This window comes from Macaca fascicularis, chromosome 18 (assembly GCF_037993035.2).
Source record: "Macaca fascicularis isolate 582-1 chromosome 18, T2T-MFA8v1.1".
NCBI lineage: Eukaryota > Metazoa > Chordata > Mammalia > Primates > Cercopithecidae > Macaca > Macaca fascicularis.
In genome coordinates this window covers 74,749,186-74,770,493 of record NC_088392.1, presented here as the reverse complement: position 1 = coordinate 74,770,493, position 21,308 = coordinate 74,749,186, and the positions used below count along the sequence as shown (strand labels likewise).

General features: G+C 40.7%; 1 protein-coding gene across 30 annotated transcripts in view; it reads left to right on the top strand.

Moving 5' to 3' along the window:
* Positions 1-21,308, top strand: part of L3MBTL4 (L3MBTL histone methyl-lysine binding protein 4) — a 448,773-nt gene that overhangs the window by 126,227 nt on the left and 301,238 nt on the right. The window lies entirely within an intron of this gene.

The window sequence follows — 21,308 nt, the reverse complement described above, 5'->3', positions numbered from 1 at the left end:
ACTTCATTCAGCTCTCTGATGAAAAGAACCCTTGTGAACAGAGCTTCCAGCCAGAGGGGAAAAGAGGCCTCTCAAACAGGAGGAATCTCGCTCTGTCTCCCAGGTGAGTGCAGTGGCGTGGTCTCGGCTCACTGCAACCTCTGCCTCCGGGGTCCAAGCGATTCTTCCGCCTCAGCCTCCTGAGTAGCTGGGATTACAGGTGCATGCCACCATGTCCAGCTAATTCTTGTATTTGTTTGTTTGTTTGTTTTTGAGACGGAGTCTCAATTTGTCGCCCAGGCTGGGGTGCAGTGGCGTGATCTCGGCTCACTGCAAGCTCCCTCTCCCGGGTTCACGCCATTCTCCTGCCTCAGTCTCCTGAGTAGCTGGGACTACAGGCGCCCGGCACCACGCCCGGCTAATTTTTTTGTGTTTTTGGTAGAGACGGGGTTTCACCGTGTTAGTCAGGATGGTCTCGATCTCCTGACCTGGCGATCCGCCCACCTCGGCCTCCCAAAGCGTAGGGATTACAGGCGTGAGCCACCGCGCCCGGCTAATTCTTGTATTTTTAGTAGAGGTGGGGTTTCACCATGTTGGCAAGGCTGTTCTCAAACTCCAGACCTCAAGTGATCTGCCCGCCTTGGCCTCCCAAAGTGCTGGGATTATAGGCGTGAGCCACCGAGCCTGGCTGAAGGTTTTATAAGAAGGGGAAATGTTAGGTATTGTTTTGAAAGAAAATTCAGGCGGGGCGTGGTAGCTCACGCCTGTAATCCCAGCACTTTGGGAGGCCAAGGCGAGCGGATCACGAGGTCAAGAAATCGAGACCAGCATGGCCAACATGGTGAAACCCTGTCTCTACTAGAAATACAAAAATTAGCTGGGCATGGTGCCACGCACCTGTTATCCCAGCTACTCAGGAGGCTGAGGCAGAAGAATTGCTTGAACCCAGGAGGCGGAGGCTGCACTGAGCCGACATCACGCCACTGCACTCTAGCCTGGTAACAGAGCAAGACTCTGTCTCAGGAATAAATAAATAAATAAATAAAATAATAGTAATACTTTTTTTAAAAAAAAGTTCATTTGTACTAGTAAAGATTTGGGGAGCTGGCAAGCTCTGATTGGTGAATGACAGGTGGGTAAAACCAGTCTTAGAGTCCCAGCAGCTTGCTTCAGTATCCATCAGGCAAAGCTGGTCTTAGGTTTCAGCAGGTGGCTTCAGCAGCAGGGCTTGCAGAGAGCTCCATCTTTGGAGCAATGGTATGTGCCCTGAGTGCTTTTTCCCTGACTTCTTGGCTCTGTTTTAGTTAGGAATGACACGAATGACCCAATTTATATGATTACTTTCACATATACTTACAAATTGCTATGTGCGCGTGCACACACACACACTTTATAGCACTATTTTCATATAGGTGCATCTCTACATATTGAAATCGGAATTAACAGTGGTACCTCCAATTCCAGTCCCATCCCACAGGATTCATTCTATTAACAGTTCTCCGTCTTTGTATATTTGAATTCCAGTCTTTGACAGTGAGAAACGTGGCTCTGTTCCCCTTAGTCGTATAGTTGCTTATTTGTTCAGTGCCCCCACCATCCTTCAGTGCTGCCACCAACCCCTCCCTGGCATCCATGGCCACCTCATCCCACTCGGACTCCACCATCCGACTGCCTCCCTGTGGATGCCATCCTCAAGCTCCTTTGCTCCAAGAGCTGGCAGAGGCCACCCCTTTGCAGACGCCTCCTCACCCTGAGTGGGTGTTAATACCGCACCAGGTTGCCCCACAGAAGCCACCCTCTCGACGCTCTCCGGACACTGGACTCCCCTTGCTGGGTCAGCCTCCAGGTGGGTGCCCTTAATTCCTTGGTTAGGGTTAATTCCCGCCCCCGCCCATGCCAGGCCACCCTGCCAGGCTGCTCTGCCAGGCTGTGATGCCTGTGCCAACTCCCCAACTTGTGGATGTTTTCCCTCCCCCTTCTGGGCTCCGACTGCCCACGCTGGGCAGCCCCTGCGCAGATACCCTCTTACCAGTTTGGGCTCCTCCAGCGGGCTCGGGGCCAAGGTCACTCTACCTGTCTCCACCTCTGTCCTCCCACCTTGCTCTGTTGCACAGAATGGCTTCAGCATGGAATCATAGAATCGGTCAGGAGGGAAAGAGAAGGCCGAGAGGATGAGGCAGAATAGGATACTGCCCTGAAAAAGAGCACAGATGACACGGAGGAGAGCCTGTTGTGGAAGAAAAGCGACCGGGGGCTTGGAAGGAGCCTGCGTGCGCAGCCTGCCTGTGCGTCCCCTCCAGGTGGCGGCGCTGCGGCGGTCTGGGAGCCCGCGAGGGAGCTGAGTGCCTGCCTCCCGCCTCGCCTGGCTGAGCTGCGGGCCTGTTCCTCCTCCTGGCCCTTTTGCTTGGCTTCCTCTTTGGCTTCGACTTTCCCATGAGGGACAGTCACGTGATGGTCGTGTTTTGAGTCACGTGACGGTCGTGTTTTGAGTCTGGTCGTGTTTTGAGTCTGGATGCCCGGGTGGGTCTGACATGCGGACCTCCGGAGAGCCCCTGTGGATTTCCCTCTGCAGCTGGAAGGAGATAGGAATTGGTGATGTGGCTTTGCTGTTTTGCTAAATTGCTGTTATTTCAGCGTGTAAGCACGAGCTGTATTTGTATGGTAGCTCACTTTGTAGAATACATTATTTCCTTAAAAATTCACTTGGAAATGAATGTTCACTGCTGGAATCTTATTTTTCTCCTGACTTCGTATGTATAATTGAATGATACTAAACAACAACAACAAAGATTTTCCTCTAAGACAGCATCTAACTCACAATTAAAGCATTATAGTGCAATTCACAGAAACTTTCCTAATGTTTAGGCCAATGCATGGCTGCCGGGGCCACATACGTAGAGAATGATAGCCCCGACTTTGGTTATTCAGCCGTGGTTTTGTCTTCAGCCCCGGGTAAATGTTAGAAATCTTAACTTCTAGATATTCCTTCTGAAAAGTGACTTCTTTTTATATTTGAAAGGAAGTGTAGAGTGTGTGTGCTTAGAATCAAACAGACCTTTTTTGAATTTTGGTTTTGCCACTTAATTGGCCATGTTGTGACTTCCAACAAGTGATTATACTTAGCTTCTCTACGCCTCAATTCTCTTGCTTATGAAATGGGAGTAATAGATAATATATTTTACCCCATAAAATTGTCAAGATTAAATGAGAAAATGTTTGTAATATGTTTGACTCTAGGGAGACACTAATAAATGGTATTTTTTTGGAACAGCTTAAATAAGGAATTTATTAGTTTTAAAAATAACTTTGAGGCTCTTTTTGGTGTAGATGCTCGCATTTTGCTTAGGAGGTTCCTATAGGACTGTTTGTAAAACTATTTAGAGAAGTAACATTAGGTGAAGCATTTCCTTTAGTATTTTTATCCTGCTTAGGAAAGAACTTATTTTTCTTTGAGGAGTAGTCAGAGCTGAAGTTTAAACCTTTAAAAACTCATTTGGTTTTTCTTTTCTTACATAACCAGAAACAGCTATGTGTAGAAAATAACTTTTTCAAAAGCACTTTAAGTGAAAATAGATTTTTGCCAATAGTTTGTGACTCTCCTGATGAAAGTGAAGAGCAAGGGAAAATGACAGAGGCATGTGCTTGGCCTTTAGTAAGTTGAACAGATTTAAAAGATATATAGGATTATAAAAATATACAAACTTTCAGAAAGCATGAGAAATGTGTTAATTATTTTGGGATGAAAGGGCTCTTACATGCTGGATTTAAAGTCAGTCTCATCTTAAGAAAGCCTGTACCCGTGGGTCTTGGGGAGGAGGCGTTGCTCCCAAGCTCAGTGAATGCACTGCCCATCAGCAGCGCAAGCCAGGACCTCGGGGGCTGCCTGGAGGTTCAAGGGACCTTTTTCTTTTTTTACTTCCCTTGGGCAACCTGACAAGGGAGGCTGTTGCTTCTGTTTCTGGAATATTTCTCATCTGTCCGTTTATTTTCATCTTCCCTGTACCACTTGAGTCCAAGCTGTGATCCCTTGCTTAGACTTCGCAGTTGATCTCCCCAGGCCTGCTCTTGGTACTCCCTAATCCAGGTGCACGATACTAGCTACATTGTTCTTTTCAGAATATGAGCCTGATCCTGTCCACCTCCCTACCTTTCCTTTGCTTAAAACCTTTCTGGTGCTTCCCATTGCCTGTAGGATAGGATGTGGGCAAAATCCTTACTAAGGCCTCCAAGCTCTGAAGCATCTGGCCCTTTCCAGTCTCCCGAGCCTCATCTTCTGCAATGTGTCCCTTCTTCCCTCCTGCTCCCACAGTGCTGGCCTTGTTTGAGGTCCTGCTGTGGAACCCTTGTATCTGCCATCCTTTCTGCCTGAAACATCCCTCCTCTCCCTCTCCAAGTCCTTCTTTTGCCTAATTATAGGTACATGTATTGCAAAAAGCTCTGACTTCCATGCCACTTGTCAGGGAAGCTTTTCCTGATTTCTCAGACAAGTCTTGGGCTCCTATTCTGTGCTCTCATGGCCTTGTATTCTGTGAAAGCACTTACTTAGTATGGTTTGCAATTATATTTCAGACTATTTGATCCCTCCCCAGTAGATTTTAAAGCTTGTGAGGGAAGTGTCATGGACAATTTTGTTTCCTTTTGTGCCCATAGAGCTGAGTACACAGTAGGTCCTCCATGAGTATTGGTTTAATTAGTAACTAGAGAGAACAGTTGATGAGGCTGAAAGTTGGTTTGAGCTCGTGGATAAGCACTTTGTTTGCTGTGCTCAGCTGGTTGGACACTGTCCCATAGTTAATAAAAGGACTTTGAAGCTTTTGGCAGGAATGTGATAGCATGTCTTGTGGAGAGATAGCTCTGTATTGGTAATAGATAACCCAGAATGAATCTGTCTGGATGATAATGGATTTTCAAGTAGAAACATATTTGTTCTCCAAATAATCATCAAGTTATCGAAAGGCAGTTTTTAAAAGTTTATGATACTATTATTTTAATTTTGCTATATGTTGATAACTGCATTACTGTGGTTTGCTATTTTCCTTGCACTTCTATTTACCTGTAGTTGTCTTCATTGTGCTTAGGATTTTAGGGGAAAATATTTGTAATTTTTCTCAGCTAGTTGTTGTCATAATTAATTTTTTATAATTGCAAATCTGAATTAAGTAGATCAGGATTTAATTTCACAACAGAATTCTATTTTATTGATGATTTTTAAAACACAGAAACAATGCTTGAGAATTGAAACCAGTTATTCAAATCAGTGGCACATTTATGGCTTATTTGGGTAATTGGTCCATGAAATAAGACATTAGTAAACCTTGGGGGAAATCATCCTTTTTGTCTTTAAAATGGTTACCTGATTTGTTAAATACATTTCAGTCCTGACAATTTATGACTATATTTAAAACTGTTTTGGGGAATTAGCACCATAAGCTTTATGTACAAAAACAAGAGGATAGTGAAGGCTTCTTTGGTGCCGTCTATGTGTGCTGTCATTAATTATTTCCCTGAACACCAGCTCAAAGAGAGGAAAATGTTAGCTATGGATGCTTTGTTTTACATTTCATACAGTGAACCTCAGTTCAAATCAGAGACTACAGTACCTACCATGTGATAACTATAGTGTTAAACTAATTTATTCTTTATAAATTACTTTTTATATTTCAGACAAATTAAATATGACTGTTTTGTCAATTTTCCCAGTTATTGAGCATGTAGAAGTTTTTCAGTGGTGAGACTGAACAGTTTACTAAATACCAGCACTGATTTTTCCTGATGTACATTCTGTGTTAGCTTCCTCTTCCTGCCATCAGCACTGATTATTCCTGATGCACATTGTGTGTTAGTTTCCTCTTCCTGCCATCAGCACAGACATAGCGGCTCAAGCAGTAGAAATTTATTATCTCACAGTTCTGTAGGTTAGAAATGTGATCTGGGTCTCACTGGGCCAAAGTCAAGGTGTGAGCAGGGCTGCTTCCTTCTGAAGGCTCAAGGGGAGGATCTGTTTCCTTGTCTTTTCCAGCTTTTGCATTCCTTGGCTCATGGCCCCTTCCTGCGTCTTCAAAACTAGCAAGGTCGCATCTCTCTTGTGCTCCTGTCATGGTCACTTTTTTCTCTGACCACAGCTGGGAAAGCTCTTCCACTGAGGACTCCTGTGATTACACTGGGGCCACTGGGATAATCCAAGACACTCTCTCCATCTCAAGGACCTTAGCTTAACCACCTCTGCAAAATCATTTTGCCATGTAACATAATGAATTCACAGTTTCTAAGGATAAGGATGTGGACATCTTTGGAAGGCCATTATCTCACCTGTCACACATTTTAAGCTACAGAGCAATAACTTTAGGTTTCCTTGAAGGAAATGGGAATTATCTTGTACCTGTTGCTAAGGGAACAGTGCTATTATTGAGCTCCTTTAGCACATAGTTTAGGGCTTTTAGTCATTAGGTCTGGCAGCTATTGCACTTTCTTGTTACATTGACACAACATTGTAATTCAAGTCAGGACAAAGGGATTCTCATTCCAAAAAAGTCAAAAAAGCTCGGTGGGGAAAATGCCCCTGTGAACTAATAGAAATCTTCACTGGCTGCTTCGAATGCACTGTCCAGGGATTTTATTTTGTGAAACTGTTTTCGATGTTTTTACATTAAAATTTTCTTTTAAGCAGTGCTAATTTAGCTTTCAATTAGTAAAAATACCCTCCTTTTACCCCAAATGATCTGCTAGTGAACTGAAATTCAGTGTTCCTTTCGTATTTTAAATTTACATTCACTGAGAATGACTAGTGTTTCGAAGGGTTAGCAAGCTGTGGAGTTGAGATATGATTTTGAAAAGAATTTATTTGAGACATTTTTAGTGTCAAGAGAAATATAATCTTGAATAATATTTTAAGTATATCCATTAATTGAAGCCCACCAGGGGATGTCTTGAATAGAGGAAAATCTAAATTCTGACTCACAGAATCAAATTAATGAAAGTAGCAGTAATAACTGGAGCTGTATTATATTTAACCTATTACATTAGATGTCTCTAGGATATGTAGAGGAAAAAGGTCAAGGGAAATAGTTAATCACTTTATGAAGTGAATAGTGCCATCTCATATAGGTGGTTGTTAATTTGATGACTTACAGGGTGGTATTCATGAGGGATTATCTTAATATTAACCTCCTAATTATATGGAGTATATTTTATGCAGTCTCAGTGATGCAAATTATATTCATAGACCTTCCTTCTCCACATCTACTACATGGCGAGGGAGAAGTCAGTTAACAGTGGGAATCTGCACGCAGATGCGCTCTTTGCTGCAGACTTCACTATCACATGCATATCCCGATAAGAAACCTGAGATTCCTCAGTTCTTGATTCCTCTCTAGTGACAGGACTGGGCCCACTCAGGAATTCTGTTCAGCATTCAATCCTGTTGTTAAAGTGATCCTCCATCTGTTTGGCAGTTTCTTGTCTTCACCCCTCTGTCCACATTCACCCATTTGACTTTCAAGTGAGGTGTTGACTATTTCCTCTCCTTCTCCTTTCCCTCTTCTTCCCCCTCCTCTTCTCCTCACTCTTCTCTTGTTTTTTTGTTGTGATCTGATATATCAGTCTGGCCTAGTTTTTATGTCTCAATGCTTTTTGTTTTATCAGTTCTTCACTCTGCCTTCCATTTACATGTTGGGATTCCCTTGTGTTTCAACTATGTTTTCTTCTCATTTTGCACTTTTTCTCTGGGTGACTTTTGTTATCATCTTGATGCTATTCCGGTTATGCTACCTAGCTGCAGATTTATGTCTCAACTCTATGCTGAAAGTCAATTCCACCTGGCTATCCTTCACCCATATCAAATTACCACTCCTGTCCCCAATTTTTTCTCTATGTTCCTGGTCACTTTCAACCCTGTCACTGTTTACCCATTCTTGTAGGGCAGAAACCAGTATGTTCCATATGACCTTAAGTTTAATTACTAAAGGAGAAGGGGAAAACCAAAGATGTGGAAGAAGTTTTTTTTTGTTTTTTTGTTTTTTTTGGTAAACATGAGAAAGAATAATACATATATTTCTGTAGAAATTCATTTGAACACCTGGAAAGACCAGTTGATTTCCTAGCAAACTAAAGATTATCACAGGGCACTCAAGAAAAGGTTGAACATTTGAATAGACCAGTAGAAGACATTGATAAGTGAGGTCCAGAGTGGATCACAGCAGCACTGGTCTTTATCTTTAAAAGAACAGATAATTCCAATGATAGTTAGACTCTTCCAGGTCACAGGAAAAGGTGAAAGTTTCTTTGTGAAGCCAATAAATGAAGCTAAACTATAGATGCATATCACATATAAATATAAATATGAAATCCTAGATAGATATTGGCAAATATAATCCAGCAATATATTAGAAGAATGATATCCTGGTATATTACTAAGGAGGTATAATGATGAGTAATGTAAAATTCAATGATAAAGCAAGGTTCAGTATTATAAAATCTGCCAACATAATTTATACAGCAACAAATTAAACTACATGACTAGCCATGTAATGATCTCTAGATACTAAAATGGCTTTCGATAAAACTTAATTTCCATTCCTTGCAAAACAACTTATGTAAAATAGGATTGAATATAATAAAAATTATTTACCAAAATGTAACAGCAAATATATAGCAAAACATTAAAACCCTTCAATTCAATTCAGGAAACAGCTGGGGATACCCACTATCATCATTAATATTCATTATTGTCTTGGAATTTTTAGCGAATGAAATAAGCAACAAAATTAAATGCGCACTACAAACTTTGGAAAGAAGAGATTAAAAAATACATATACATGTGTTTATATATGTATTTGTATATATGTATACAGGTATATATAAACACATACGTATGGTTCTGTTTATATGTATATATAAACACATACATATGGTTCCTCCACTTAGCTGCATATTTACAGATGACAAGACACATATTTACACATGTAAGCCTTTATACCTAGAAAACCCAGGAGAATCTAATGATAAACTATTGGAATTAATACAAGAATGTTGAAGTGGTTGGATGTAAGATAAATACAAAAACTTACTGTTGCCTTTTCTGTATTTCAACCATCAGCACTTAGAAATTAAAAAAGGAAAAATATTCCATTCATAATAGCAATACAATATAAAATATTTAGAGTAAGTTGAATAAGACATGGGAAGGGTCTTATATGAAGAAAACTGGAAAATCCTACTGAAGGATAGAAATTACTATTTGAATAAATGGAAAGCTATACCACAAAAATGTCAGCTCTCCCACATTAATATTTATTTCGCTTCTAAAATAGAATCTCAACTGGTTTTAATTTCATTTGAATAAAATGTTTTTATGCCTAAATCCCCAACATTCTGGTGGTATAGTAATAGAAACAGGAATCTGTGGAACAGGATAGAGAAACCAGAAGGAGACATGTGAGTGTGTAATACATGAGAACGACGGTAAATCAGTTCAGGAGGACAAAGCATAGATTTTTTATTTAATTGGTTATGCTTGCCCAAGGGGCCTTTGTCTATATAAAAATGAATTTCAAATAGATTAAAGACTTAGAAAATGTTTTACGAGAATATTTTTAGGAGACAAAATAAATACTCTAGGGTAAGGAAGAACTCAATCAAGAGTGGAAACTTGTACTCTAGAAATGAAATTATAGACATATAAAAATCAGTTTTTATTTAATCTGAATTTTGTTATTTTAGTCTCATTTTTGAAGGATATCTTCATTAGATATATAATTCTTACTTGACGGTTTTATGGCTTTCAGTGCTTTAAAGATGCAATTCCGTTCTTTTCTTGTCTTCCTTGTTTCTCATAGGTCACCACATCTGAAATTTACAGAGCCCCTAACTGCTAGCATTTCCTATTTCTTTTCTCTGTCTTTATTTTTCTCCTTAACACTTACTGTTGTCTGACATGCCATTTATTTTACTTATTTGTCTTGTTTATTGCCTGAATTCACCCACTAGAATTTATGATGGATACAGGCGGGTTTTTTTTTTTTTTAAATGGTTTGTTTTGTGCTGGATTGTACGCTCTGAGCACATAATACGCATTCAATTAATATTAGTTGAATGAAAAATGAGGACTGGATGAATACTGTCCTCATGACAATGTTGATTACTCTGTCCACTGTATTCTTAGCCCACAGCTCATATGTTTGCAACTGGATTTTCCTTGTATGATAGTTATCTGGTTCCTCCACTAAGCTGCAGCCTCTTTAAGGGCAAGAGCCATATCTTATCCTTATTTGAATCATTATCACCTAACACAGGGTCTGTCTCATAGAAGGTACTATAAGTCAAAAGGTATGGGAGACAGGTCTCAATCAATTTAAAAAATTATTTTGCCAAGGTTAAGGATGCGCCCTCAGGAGGTCCTGATGACATGGGTCTGAGGTGATCTGGACACAGCTTCATTTTATACATTTTAGGGAGACATGAGACATCAGCCAATATATGTAAGACGTACATTGGTTTGATCCGGAAAGGAGGGACGCCTCGAGGCAGGGAGGGAGCTCCCAGGTCATAGGTAGATAAGAGACAAATGGTTGCATTTCTTTGAGTTTCTAATTAGCCTTTCCAAAGGAAGCGATCGGGTACACATTTATCTCAGTGAGCAGAGGGATGGTTTTGAGTTCTGTCTGCCCTTTGTCCACAAAGAATTTCCTTATGGACAAATTGTGAAGGAGGTATGTAGCTCTTTATCTTTGTAGCTATCTTATTTAGGAACAGAATGGGAGGCAGGTTTGCCCTAAGCAGTTCCCAGCTTGACCTTTCCCTTTGGCTTAGTGATTTTGGGGTCCTGAGATTTCTTTTCCTTTCACAGTACTTAAAAAGTATTGGTTGAACCAATGAGCACCTAGCTTGGAGTTTTTTCCCTTTGTCTTGTCATACATGAATAAAATATTGATGATTTCCCTATTCAATCTCATGATTGAGTATGGCTAAAAAACATTGATGATTTCCCACTAATGCAATGTCATTATTGAGTTTGCCACATGTGAAGGCACCATTTTAGTGCATGTTTCCACACACACACCTGTGAGCCTCTTCCTCATCACAGACTGTCCTCCAGCCTTCTCCTGCTTACCTCCAGGCCTGCCTGTGTTGGAACCGAACTGTCGATTCCTTCCTGGGCAGGGGTCGCCGCGAAGGATCACCGACACGAGATTCACAGCAGAGAGTTATTTATTACTAGCGCGCTAGGGTCCCAAGCTCTAAGTTGGCCTTGGGACCCTGACTGCTTGTTACAGGCTGTTTATATAGGCAAACACAAGTTCAAACACAGCTTAGGGCGTGAAATTCAAACAAAGCTTTAGGCGCGTGGTAATTGGGTCTGTCTATGGCCTTAGCAAGGTGTCTTGTTCTAATTGGTTGGAGCAGGACCTTATGAGGTTTTTTTCTGGAGTTGTTGATTCCGGGAACTTCGAGGCAGGGTGGGACCCCCGGAATTGGCAGGGTGGGACCCCATGAGGTTGTTTCCCGGAATTGGCAGGGTGGGACCCTATCAGGGTGGGACCCTATTGAGGCAGGGTGGGACCCTATGCAGAGCCACCTGGTGTTAATTTTTTAAGTTCTTTTTTTTTTATGAGGCCTAGTTTCTAAGTTTTATGCGGCCTAGTTTCACCTGCGCCAGCACACGTTCCCTGTTTTCTCAGTGGAAACAATCCTGAGGCAAACCCTCCCACTTGCCCCTGACGTCACCTCTTTCTCCAGCTTCACATCCCTACTTTTTCCTGCATCTTCAGTCAAGCACTGTAGCCAGCCTCAGGTAAAGGCCACTGACCTCTTTCCAGTTAACTGAATTCAATTGTCTTTGTTCAGTCCTCATGTTGTTTTACTTTTTAAATCAAATTTGACAGTGACGTTCTCTACTTGAAAGCATTTCCACCTGCATTCCTCCCATTTCTCTGGCTGCCCCTTCTCACTATGCTTTGGTTGTTTTTCCTCCACCCACATCTTAAAAGCTGCAGGTCACTAGGCTCCTCTTCTTGGCCCTACCAACCCCATGCTCTGCACACACTCCCTGGGATCTCCTCTGCTTTAATGCCCTGCACACTGATGGGCACTAAATCCATGGTTCTAGCCTTGAACTTTCTCCTGCAACGTCTCCAGAGGGTTCATCCTAAATCTCCTTTAGATGCCTTTGGATTTCAAAGATTCAGCATCTCTGAAAATGTACTAAGCCCACTCCTCTAGTTTTGTCTTGCATAGTGGCAGGTATAATCCTAAATTCACTCTCCTAAGCTAGAAATGTCAGAGTCCTCTTTCTCATCTTGTTGATTGTCCAGTTTTGTCACATCTCATTCAGATGACTCTCTGCATTCTTTCTGCTCCTCTCAATCCTCACAGCAGCTATCTCAAATCGAGACCTCGTCATATCATGCCTGCGTGCGGCATGGTCTCCTTCCTGATATTTCTATGATAAATCATCCTTTCTTATTCTATACTAGTATCCCTAAAATTGCCATCAGTACTATCTTTTTTTTAAAAAAAAAAAATCAAAACAGCTGCAAAAACAATAGGCAGGGCAGAGGAGACCCAAGTCCAAAACTTATTGTGACATTTCTTTGCTTAAAGCATCCACTGACTTGACAGTACATATAGACTGAAGACTGAAATTCTAAGCATAGTGTTTAATCAGATTCTTTATTTTGCAAGGAAGAGAGGTCACTCAAGCTTGCTCAAGTAATGGGCTGTAGTGCAAAAATACATGTTTGGGGAGGATGGAGACTCATTGAAATTCAAGAACAGGAACTGTAGTCGGGATTCTGAGGTTGTCCTGTCTGTAGGGCCACCTGCCACAGGAACCTGGCCCTAATAGGAAGCAATAGTTCTCAAAGTTAGCTGCATCAGAATGACCTGGAGGGCTTGTGGAAACAGATTGCTGGGCCCTACTCCCAGAGTTTTTGATTCAGTAGAGGCCCACATTTTCACTGATGTTCCCAAATTTGATTTTCTAGCAATTTTTTGGGTGACACTGATGCCGCTGGTTTGGGTACCACACTTTGAGAACCTTAATCTTTAAGGCATGTAACATGGTTTGGGAAACCTTTGATGAGCTCCTTCAGAATTACTTGTTCCTCTACTTTGCAGGTTTCTTCACTTATAGTAGAACAATGATTCTCAAACTTTAACGTGCATTATAATCATTTGGAAGGATCATTTGAGTGGATTGCTGGTCCCCATCACAGTTTCTGATTCATTAAATCTGAGGTGTGGCCCCCACATTTGCATTTCTCACAAGTTTCCAGGGATGACCACACTCTGCACTGGATGAATAAACTGTTGAATCACCAGATGGTGAACTCTGAAGTCCCCTTCTTGATCACACCCTCACACCTCCCAGCTCTTCCCTCTCCTTCAATTCTGTGGAATCTTTTAAAGAATCGTGTTTCGTATTTTAGCTTTTCCATTCTTTCTTGCTCTTTGTTGGTTGTCTTCTGACTTCCTTTGCCTCCCAGGCCAATTGGGACTCTTCAGGCATTTTATCTCACATTCTCATGGCTTACAGCCTCTCAGCCACTTGGCCGTCTCCTCCTCAGCCCCCAGCTGTCCGCAAACTTAACCATCTGCTCCCACTTCTGACTGTCAGGAGCTGTTGGAGAAAGTCCCCTGGTGCCAGTTGCCTCCTCAGAACCACCAGTTTAATGCAGTGGGACTGTCAGGACTGTTCTGTATTCCTTATATTCAGTCCTAGTTGAATTTTCATAACTCTCCCTTTCCCCATGCTCCTGAAGGCACCACTGTGACCTTTCCTCTCAGCAGACGCCATCCTACCTCATGAAGGCGGTGAGGGTACTTGGTGGGGTACCCTCCCATCTTCTTCCCTAGTAGCCTAAAACTCTCCTGCTTTTAATCTCATTCACCACGTGCCTTTTAATCTCAGGGTCCTCCCCCTACTTGTGTTCCTAATGCTACCTGTCTGTTCTGCCTCTCTCTCCGGTCGATCATCCCTGTTTTCTGAGAGCCTCCTTTTTCTCTCTCTCTGGGTGCATTACCCTCAATGGAGGAACTGAGATGTCCTATCTCCTGATATGCTTAACAGCAGCAATCAACGAAGACTTCCTTTCTCTTCTTCCCCGTCAAGCCCGTATGTCACCTGCCTCCCAGTTCATTTGCAAACCTTTCCAGTTGTTTCTTTCGTGCTTTGACCTCTGCAGTCTGATTTTTGATCTCATCCCTCTGCTGATATCTCCGCCTCTGCGGTGCCAGTGACACCCTGGCTGTCAGATCCAGCAGTTTCTCCCATCTGCATCTTACTTGGGCGAGCACAGCCTTTGATGGTGCTGATCTCCCTGTCCCATGGAAAACCCTTTCCCCGGAGCCCCGGGTCTCTGTCGCCTCCTTCCAATGCTGCCTCCCTCTTGCACCTCCCCTACCTCACTCACGGCCGAGGAAGCGCTTCCTCTGACCTCAGCTCCTCTTCCTCGGTGTAATCCCCACGGCTGCCTCTGTATGAAAAGCTTTGCGTTGCCTTTTGTTGAATGTGTGTTTTTTACATATTATTATATACACCTATCGTAGACTATTCCGGATACCAAAAGTTTAACATCTCGGAAAATAACTCCCAGTTTCCTCCGCGTTCTGCACTGGTCCCTCCACTTGCTTGGCCCTTCCTGGTGCCCGGCAGCTTCGGGACTATTTTGCCTTCTACCTTTGCTGCCCCACCTTGTGCCTGTTGATCGTATTTCTGCATTTTCTCTCAATTTCCTTTCTACCTTTCTTTTTTTATTGTAAATTGACAACTTATAAATTGTATAAATTTAGTGTGTACAAAGTAATGCTATAATTTATAAATACAATGTGGAATAATTAAATAAAACTAGTTAACTAGCCATCACCTCAAATACTTAACATGTTTTTGCAGAGAGAACATTTGAAATTTACTTTCTTTGCAGTTTTGAAATGTACAATACTCTATTAACCACATTTACCATGGTGTGCAATAGAACTGAAAAACAAACAAACGAACGAAAACCAAAACCAACCCCAAACCATTGCTCTGGTCTAACAGAGACTTTGTACCCTTCGACATTCATTTCACCATTCCCCTCACGCCCTGCTTCCCCCCGGGGCTCTGTAACCATGGAGGGCACTGCATGTCCCCCTTTGTTTAGGACACACCCACACTGTCGCTTGTTTGGACTATTGTGTGGTCATTCTCAGTCTCCGCTGCCTGTCTCTCCATCCATTTCATCCTTACCTAGTGCTGATTCATAAAGGAATTTCTGATGATATCATCTACCACTCAGAAGTCTCCAGTGGTTCTCTAACCCACGAGAATAAAGACCAAACCTGTTAGGTCGACTTTGAGGAACCTGCCTGGTCTTACATTTGCCCCTCCAGCCCCTAGAGTGCAGCCTTCTGCTGAGTGGATCCCTGCAAGCTTTGTGCTGAACGTTTCCCAGACTCTGGCATTTGCAGAAGCAGCTCTTTCTTTCCAGTCCCCTGACTTTGCCCACGCTGAGTCTCCCTGGATTGCTTGCCAAATTTCTCTTCAGCTCAAAGAGAATTGTCCTCCAGGAAGCTTTCTGTGTTCAGAGTAAATCCTCCTTCATTTTGATTCCAGACACATTGTTTGGGTTTCTTAACTGTGCCGTATTAGCTCTTGGGTCTGCTTGTTTATTCGTCAAAACACTGAGTCCCACCATATGTCAGGTTATGGGTGATGTTTATCTGTCTCTACGCTTGTCTCCCCGACTCGAGCAAATGCGGCGTGAGGGAGAAGTTGGGTTTTCTCAGTACCTGCTTTGCCTGGGGAGATGAGCACTACATGAATTTAAATTCGGTAGTACTAAAATGAAAAGCAGCCTGACTGTGCATGTGAAAAATGTAGGGAGAGCATGGAAAGGATCCTGTCACAGTGACCTGGCAGAGGGACCAAAATGTGAGTCTGCAGCTGTGGCCTCAGTGGGGTATTGTTCAGCAGTGATCAGTTGTTAAGATTAGGAAGATTGTATTATTTCCAGTTGGTACCACAAAAGAAGGTGCTATTTATAATGGTGTGGTTGGTTGCCACTGACAGTTGTTCTCACATATTCTAAGGCATTTTCTGACGGAGTCACGTGCAGCATAGCTTTTGAAGTGAAACGGAAATATCACCATGAAGGGTTGTGTTTATGGCTAATGGAATTGGGAAAGGGCCACTCTTAAGATATACCTGGTTGTATCCTTAAGAATGACAGTTGATTCATTCTTTACCCCCTGACATTTTCATTTTGGGTTCATAAAATTACTGATAAGTATTGTACAATTTCCTAGAACTGGATATTCTTGTGGCCAAATCTGTCAGCCTTTGTCTTGCATTGCTTCACAGATCTCATTGCCTTAACACGTAGTCTTCATTTTTTTAATGACTTTTATTTGTATATAAACATGCAGTTCTAATGATAATGTTCACATAAACTGTGCTTAATTCATATTTTAAAAGTAATATGTGATCATAACCATAATTTATTTGACTATTATTGGATATTTAGATATTTTTCTAACTTTGCACTGTTGTAAAGGCTGAATTTATTCCTTTTGCATTTTTTAGAATAAAATATTAAAGTTGGGATGAATAGATCAGTGAATCGTAACATCTTAATTTTTGGCTGTAAATATGTATTGTCAACATGACTTTCAAAAGTTTAAATCAAATTCACAAAGCCACCATCCATGAGTGACCTTATTCATTTTCCTGCAAACTTAATTTTATGGTGCTTTTAAACTTAAAAGTAACTAATTAAATAGGCATTTCTGTTCCATTTTGACTGTGTGTGCTACAGTGAGTCAGCAGTGTATAGTGGGGATGCCTGAGCTAGGGATTTTGTTTACATACAGACTTTTTCAGCTGTGTGAACTGTGTGATCTCCGTGAGCTTCAGCTTTTCAGAACAATAAAATGGGGCTATTAATCTGATATTCAATATTGTAAATAACAAGTGAAAATGTAGACATTCACACATATGTGCTCACACACACACGTATACGCATACACATACCCTAATCAGTACCTGGTATACCATATGTATATATTAAGTGACAGGTAATACATAATCAAATATATTTTGTTTATTATGTAATGTTTGGCAAAAGGGTAATAATTGGAACATTTTGCTAGAGCCAATGAATATAGTGAGAAAAAATGGAATTTAGGGTTTATGAAATTGTATGAATATCTAATATTCCATAAAATAAGTGCCATATCTGTAGTATGTCTGAGAAAACTGCAGAAAAAATAAATTTAGTGACTGAAGCAGTGTTGTCTCATAATTGGTTCCTTCTCTCCAGGAAACTGAGAAATGAATTGGTCAAAATAGACACATTTGAATTCATATTTAAAGACCAGAGTACTATTCTGCCTGTCTTCCTTTCCTTTAATTCATTAAACACTCTTTTTTTTTTTTTTTTTTTTTTTTTGAGATGGAGTTTCACCCTTGTTGCCCAGGCTGGAGTGCAGTAGTGCAATCTCGGCTCACTGCAATCTCCGCCTCCTAGGTTCAAGCAGTTCTCCTGTATCAGCTTCCTGAGTAGCTGGGATTACAGGCTCCCACCACTATACCCGGCTACTTTTTGGTATTTTTAGTAGAGATGGGATTTCACCGTGTTAGCCAGGCCGGTCTTGAACTCCTGACCTCAGGTGAGCCAACTGGCTTGGCCTCCCAAAGTGCTGGGATTACAGGTGTGAGCCACCGCTCCTGGCCCATTAAACAAATATTTATGGCCAGGTATGATTGTAGCTCCAGAGAAGCAATGATGAACGATACCAAGATGGTTTCCCCTCCGTTTTAGAAGCTTATATTCTGCTTCCAAGTAGAATATGGCTAATTTCAGCTAAAATACTTTCTGTGAATAATGAAACAACATGGTGAGAAACAGAGGTTAGAGAATCCCTTTATAATTCAGTGACCAGGGAGGACCTGTCTACAGGCTCTGAGACGCAAGCAAACTTCATATTCCCTCATCTCACTTGCAGGCACGATGTTACTGAGTAATCCTCTTGCTTCACCGAAAGATGTAATTCAATGAAAGTTCATATTGTTTGATATTATACATTCTTATTTTTGATCAATTTTAAAAGATTCTTGGGTATGTATGTGATCATAAAAGGAGGCCTTAGAGTTTACTTTTGGTGAAATGATAATGTGTGACAATTGGAAATATGATTAAATTGAGAAATTACATGCAATCTTTTAAAGAACACAGCTGTTGTAGAAAATGAGATATCTGTATTTGCTTTAGAGCCAACACTGCTGTAATGTTTTTTGTAAAGCACATAATTGTAATGCAGCAAAATGCTTGTGTGGAAATTGGGATGTTGAATAGTCTTCCTGGAGCATCTTCAGGATTTGTCAGATTGCTTTCTCTCTCTGGCAACATAAAACATCTCATGTGGCAGAAGCGGTGCAAACCTTTAGGCATTTTAATGGACCAATGAACTGTGAGCTCCTTGATGGAAATCACACCATGATGTCTCATTATTTCCAAACAATACAAGAAAATCCATGGATGACAATTCTGGTGTCTTATTTGATGATTAAAATGCTTTAAAAAAGTCTCATACATTAGTAAGTGTATCTAGCAATAACAAGTTCGTGTTGTGACAGATAGTGAATATTAATGTCCATGAAGTTTTTAGTCTAATTTTTAGCTGTAAATTGATATGATGTTTTTCTTTATTAGCTATGTTTAAATTACTTCCCTTTGTTGTCAATGACATATACAGGTAGCAAAAGAAATAAAGTATATATGATTTATTTTTCATCTACTAGACAGCAGATTTTACTCACTTTAGTGGTGATGGATAAAATTTCCACATAACATTTTCATGCAACATGTCCCATTAACAGGGGCTCAGAAATTATTATTATTATTATTTAATTTTTTTCCAAGATGGAATTTCGCTCTGTCGCCCAGGCTGGAGTGCAATGGCGCAATCTTCACTCACTGCAACCTCTGCCTCCCAGGCTCAAGCAATTCTCCTGCCTCAGCCTCCCAACTAGCTGGGATTATAGGCATGCACCATTACACCTGGCTAATTTTGTATTTTTAGTAGAGATGGGGTTTCACCATGTTGGCCGGGCTGGTCTCAAATTCATGACCTCAGGTGATCCACCCACCTCGGCTTCCCAAAGTACTGAGATTACAGGTGTGATCCACCATACCTGGTCAGAAATTTTTTTTAATGACACAAAGGTTACATGAATTATTCCTGCCCAATTGATGAATTTTGTGTTTGTTATTCAGTCAAATTGTTATATTGTCTTGAGAGGTTTCAAATGTTCGACTGAGAGGTGCATCGGTGCATCTTACCCCCTGACATCCCTGGTGCTGATGCAGCGCTGACCTATTACCATCTGCATCTTCTTCTGGAACATTCACAGCAAGATAGATGCTAAAATTAGGACTCAGATAGCATTTTCTGATGAGTATTCTCCAAGGATGTGTGTGTGTACGGCTAAGTAATAATACTTGTAGATAATTTTTTAACTATAGATTGTGTTAAATAACGAAAGAATATTTACATCAATCTTGCCATCTATGTGTAGCCACTGTTAGTATTCTGCTGTTTCTTTCTGATTGCTTTTCTAAGAGAATGTGTTTGGTTGTATGGACACACATATGCCTATTGCTTAGCACATAAAAGGTGCTATATAAATATGTGAATAAATGAATGTCTTAATATATGGAATAATTTGTATAATATATATGTGTGTATGTTATTATTTTATTTTTAATTGACAAATAATTGTATATATTTATGAGGTACAGTGTGATTTTAGATATATGCTTGTGGAATGATTACATCAAGCTAATTAACATATCTGTCACCTCATATGTTTTTTGTCATGAGAATGTTTAAAATCTATTCTTTTTAGCAGTTTTGAAGTACATAACATTATTCAGTATAGTCAGCATGCTGTAGAACATATCTCTAAAGCTTATACCTGCTGTCTAACTGGAACGTCGTGTTCTCTGGGCAACATCTCCTCATTCCCGATTCCTTTCTCATCCAGCCTCTGGTAACCACCTTTCTAAGCACTGTTTCAATGAGTTTGATTTTTTTTATTGCATGTCTATAAGATCATGCAGTATTTATATTTCTGTGTCTCTTATTTCACTTAGCATAAGGACACAAAACAGCAGATATGATCTAAATAGACACCGTTTTGTGTCCTTACTTAGATTTTTTACTTAACCCAGATAATTCTCAAAATATATGAAATATGTAAAACATAAAAATACAGTTTTTGATAACCTCAGAATCATATATGTATATATGTACAATAGTTTCTTTAACCTCCTTCCCATATGAATACTACTTTGCATTCTGCTGTTATTTTGTGATATACATTTTTACCATCAACTTTTATCAGTGCTTAACTACTTTGTTAGTATGTAATCCTAGAGAAGAAATTACTGGGGAGTAGAATGTAAACCTAAGATAACTATTAATCCTTTTTGCCAGACTTTTGTTATTCAAAAATGATAATTTTGTTGAATTACAAAGATTAGCTATTCATCTAGAAAATTTGGAAAGCAGAAAAAGAAAGCACAAATAAAATTGGGAAGGAATTATTTATAATTCTGGCACTTAAGATGATTTCATGTAAATGTTTTTGATTTATGTAAGTTTAGTCTTATTTAATCTATTACACATTTACCAAAAATGATCAATTTGTTTCCTTAACTGCTTCTTTTTCCTACTTAGTAGTATATCATTACATAGTCCTTCTCTGCCTTTAGACAGTCGTCTACAATGCAGTTTACTGGCTGGTTTTGAAAGGGCACGTCCATGTAATGCATTTAATTACCTCCTCCTTTGTGGACCTTGACTTTGTTTCCAGTGTTTAATTTGATGTGGGATTCTAGGAAAAAAACTCTTGTGTTTTGCCCCTTGGACACATCTGCTATGATTGCATTAAGACAAATTCCTAGGAGAATTGCTGGTTCAACTTTCAGGAACGATTTTTTTTTTTCCCCCAAGATGAACTTTCACTCTTGTGACCCAGTCTGGAGTGCAGAGGCACCATCTCAGCTCACTGCAACCTCCACCTCCTGGATTCAAGCAATTCTCCTGCCTCAGCCTCCCGAGTAGCTGGGATTACAGGTACCCGCCACCGTGCCTGGCTAATTTTTGTATTTTTGGTAGAGACAGGGTTTCACCATGTTGGCCATGCTGGTCTCAAATTCATGACCTCAAGTGATCCACCTGCCTTGGCCTCCCAAAGTGCTGGAATTATAGGCGTGTGTCACCACGCCATGCCAGGAACGATTTTTAAGCATTGACAAATACTGCCACATTACCTTTCCACAGATTGTGAC